The sequence below is a fragment of the Camellia sinensis genome, chromosome 12 (genome assembly GCF_055761805.1).
Source record: "Camellia sinensis isolate YWXY chromosome 12, ASM5576180v1, whole genome shotgun sequence".
In the NCBI taxonomy this organism is placed as follows: domain Eukaryota; kingdom Viridiplantae; phylum Streptophyta; class Magnoliopsida; order Ericales; family Theaceae; genus Camellia; species Camellia sinensis.
The window spans coordinates 116,333,767-116,337,611 of record NC_138972.1 but is presented as its reverse complement, the minus strand read 5'-3'; the positions used below and the strand labels follow the sequence as shown (position 1 = coordinate 116,337,611).

The 3,845-nt window shown below is 31.5% G+C and overlaps 1 pseudogene across 1 annotated transcript; it reads right to left on the bottom strand.

Annotated features, from left to right (window-relative positions):
* Nucleotides 1–228: 228 nt before the first annotated feature.
* On the bottom strand, nt 229–755 carry LOC145803830 (endoglucanase 17 pseudogene; annotated as a pseudogene). Its single transcript, XR_014345563.1, has 3 exons — nt 600–755; nt 353–445; nt 229–264 (listed from the first exon to the last, which is right to left on the bottom strand). The product of XR_014345563.1 is annotated as an endoglucanase 17 pseudogene (transcript).
* Nucleotides 756–3,845: the final 3,090 nt, after the last annotated feature.

Genomic DNA, 3,845 nt, shown 5'->3' with positions numbered 1-3,845 from the left:
ATCTTGTACAGGGTTGGCCTGAACCATACAACAAATGGTCGGGCTATTGTATCTTGGAGGGGACAAGTCATAGTTTTGTGATTATTGCATCGGTATTTGGGTTCTTCCTATCACAGTGGGCTTGATCTCCTTGAAGAAAATGATATATTTGTGCCTCAGCCTGATCTATTTGTATCTCATTTCTTTGCATTATTTATCAATCAAATATAATCTTTTCTGGTATTTTCACTAACACAACCAAGCAGCACCCCACAACAGCTCATCCTTCAAAATCAGCACACCACAGAAAAATCACAGAAGATCAAAGATTAAAAAATGGTAAAATTTTCAAAAAAACAACATAAGATTTTACCTGATAACCAGAGAAAGAGCAATAAAAAGGACACACAACTTTCTTCAACCCATTGCTATAAACACCTCTGTACTTATCAGCAAACTCAAAGACCTAAAAACCCAATAAGCACATTATAAAAATAAAATAAAATAACAAAGTTCCCCTGTTTTTATCAGAATGCTCCGTTTTTTTTTTTTTTTTTTTTTGTGTGTGTGTGTGTGTTTTTGTTTTGAGTGTTTTGAAGTTGTTAATTCTATGTATATACCCTGATAGCCCTGGTGACAAGAAGCTTGGCATTAGTGGGGTCAATTCTTCTAAACACCAAAGAAGCAGCTGCAAGAGTAGAGGCTGTTTCAGCTGCAATCTCAGAACCAGGGGTATTTCTGTCAATCTTGAACACATTTCTTGGTGTGTCCATGTCTTCAGGGGAGCTTCTATTTACACGCACAACATCCACTCTTTACACATCTCTCCACACTACACTTCCTACACACCTCCCTCATTAAGTGTGTGTATTGAGGGTGTTTGGTGTGTGTATATAGAAGCTCCCTGTCTTCAGGTCTCTCCCAACAAGCGTGGTCCTTGTTTGCATCACCCACCTATACACAAACCAATATCCATATTACCATTTCAAGGTTTTTTTTTTTTTTTTGGCAAATAGACCACATTATGTAATTTCCATTACATAAAAGTGTTTTTGGAAGCAGTTTGTCCCTCAAATAAATTTATGGGTTTGATAAAATAAAATAACAACAATGAACACAATACAACTTCAATGCATGCAATTACAAATTTATTATGAATCAAATTACAAATTACAAAATTACAAATTTATTATGAATCAGATTACAAATTTATTACAAATTACAACTTTAATTGCGCCAAAAATAAAATTTATGAATCAGATTTATTATGAATGTGACTGATCTAATATCAAGTTTAAATTCAGAAAGTAGATTGTCTCTAGTTCACATTGGAGGACTGGACTGTCTAATTGGGTTTGAAAAGCCTAAAATGGGGCCTCACTATGATTATCTGATTCGTTCGTTATGTAAACCCATATTTTTTGTTAGACTTCTTTATTTTGATGATTTATTTAATTATGTTTTAATTTATTTGAAAGAGAAAAATAGAATCCAAAATTTATTTTGATGATTTATTTAATTATATTTTAATTTATTTGAAAAAGAAAAATAGCATCAAAATTTATTTTGATGATTTATTTAATTATATTTTAATTTATTTGAAAAAGAAAAATAGAATCAAAATTTATGTTAATGATTTATTTGAAAGAGAAAAATAGAATCAAAATTTATTTTGTTCCATTATTTCTCACCTAAACCTTTATCTTAAATGTTGTTAGAATGTATTTAATATTTGATTAAATCAGGAGTTCAAACAGCCCAAAACAAAGGTTCAAACAGCCCAACACAGCAGCAGGTCAAAAGGTTCAAAAGGTTCAAATGGAAGATATTCGAATTAGTAATGATGGAGTGGAAGATATTCAAATTAGTAATGATGGAAGTACAACAACCATAAACTGCTATAAATTCAAATGAATACAACGGCTATAAACGGCTATAAGTTTCATTATATATACCAAAGTCTCTAATGTAAACAAGTTACTAAAAAAAATCAAAAAATATTCTTTGATCTATAATCACTCACATTTATTCTCTGAAAAAATTATCTGAGAAGTGTTCTTCAATTTTTGTTTATATCCTCTCTCATAAATTATACACTGTGTCTTATAGCATTAAGCTCATCTTTCCTGTGTGAGATTTACAGAAAAATCAAAATTTCATTTTATATATCTGTCTTTGAGAGATAATTCTTGTAGCTTTCTGTGAAAGCAAAAACACCTTGTTTTCAATCTTGTAAGAGTGTAGTACACTCAGTGTTCTTGACTTAGAAAGTCTGTGTAAAATTCATGGAGGATTGCTCCATTTGTAAAGAGGTTGCTAGCACCCCTGTGAAGCTAGAGCATAGTGGAAAATCTCAAGTGAAGCTTGATGGGTGGATGTAGGCCGAGTTGAAGCCAAACCACTATAAATTTGTTTGCCTCTGGCTCCCTTATCTCTTTATTTTAGTTAAATTGTTGTAGCTAAATTTCACATTTTCACTATGCTAAAATTATTAACTGACAGTTGTTAGAACACTTGTTTTAATTATTTTTATTTCATTAACTATATTTATCTATTGTGCAAGTCATAATTTTTTTTAGGGTATTATTAATTTTTAATTCTAAAAACCTAATTCACCCCCCTCTTAGGTTGTCTTTTGAGTAACAATTGGTATCAGAGCCTGGGGCTCTTGTTTAGATTTAATAATCTTGAGTTTTTAATTCATAGCAACCATGTATTCTACTTACTCTGCTGTAGGACAAGTTAGCAATAGGCCACCTCTCTTTGATAGTAGTAATTACATTCATTGGAAAGAAAAAAATGACTTTATATCTTCAAGCTACCAATTATGCCTTGTGGCTCATTATCAATAAAGGTCCTAAAATCCCTACCAAGGTAGTAGACCATATCAGTGTGCCTAAACTTGAGGATGAATTTGATGAGCGTGATTATAAACTCCTTCAAGCTAATGCTAAAGCCAAGCTTATTCTTGTGTGTGGATTAGAGGCAAATGAGTACAATAGAATTTCTGGGTGTATTACTACTAAAGAGATTTGGGATAAACTTGAAATCACCTATGAAAGAACTAGCCAAGTAAAAGAGTCTCAGATTGACATGCTTATTCATGATTATGAACTCTTTACTATGGAATCATTTGAATCTATTTCTGATATGTTTTATAAATTTACCAATATTATTAATGCTCTAAAATCTCTTGGTAAATCTTATACTAATGGTGAGTTTGTAAGAAAAATACTTAGGTTCTTGCCAAATGAATGGGAAGCTAAGGTTACAGTTATCCAAGAAGCAAAAGACCTAACAAAATTAGGCAATGAAAAACCCCTAGGCTCACTCATGACTCAGGAACTTTCAATGATGGATGGTAGCAAAAAGGAAGTCATTTGGGAAGAAAATGATGGAGTAGCCAACCTGTGCCTCATGGCTCTTGGAGAAAAAGAATCCACTCAAGGTGAGGTAATTTCTAATTATGTAGAACTTGAAAGTGCTTTCAATGAATTACATGACATATTTAGAAATGTTTGTTTTAAGAATGCTAAATTAAAGAAATTAATTACTTCTCTTTCAAATAATGTGAGTGTTTTAAAAATGGAAAATGCTACATTGAAAAATGACTTTACGTCTATTGCCAATGAGAAAAACATTTTGAAAAACAATGTTGAGGATTTAAACAAAACTCTTGAAAATTTTGTAAAATGAAAAGAAAACTCAACAAGCTTCTTGAAAATAAAAAATGTGTTTTTAACAAAGTAGACATTGGTTTTGATCCTCCTAAACCTTTTTATGAGATTAAGTGTTTTTTAGACTAATCTCCATGGACCCAAGAAAGTAGGGATACCAAGAAAGAAATCAAGATAATTTGTAGGTGG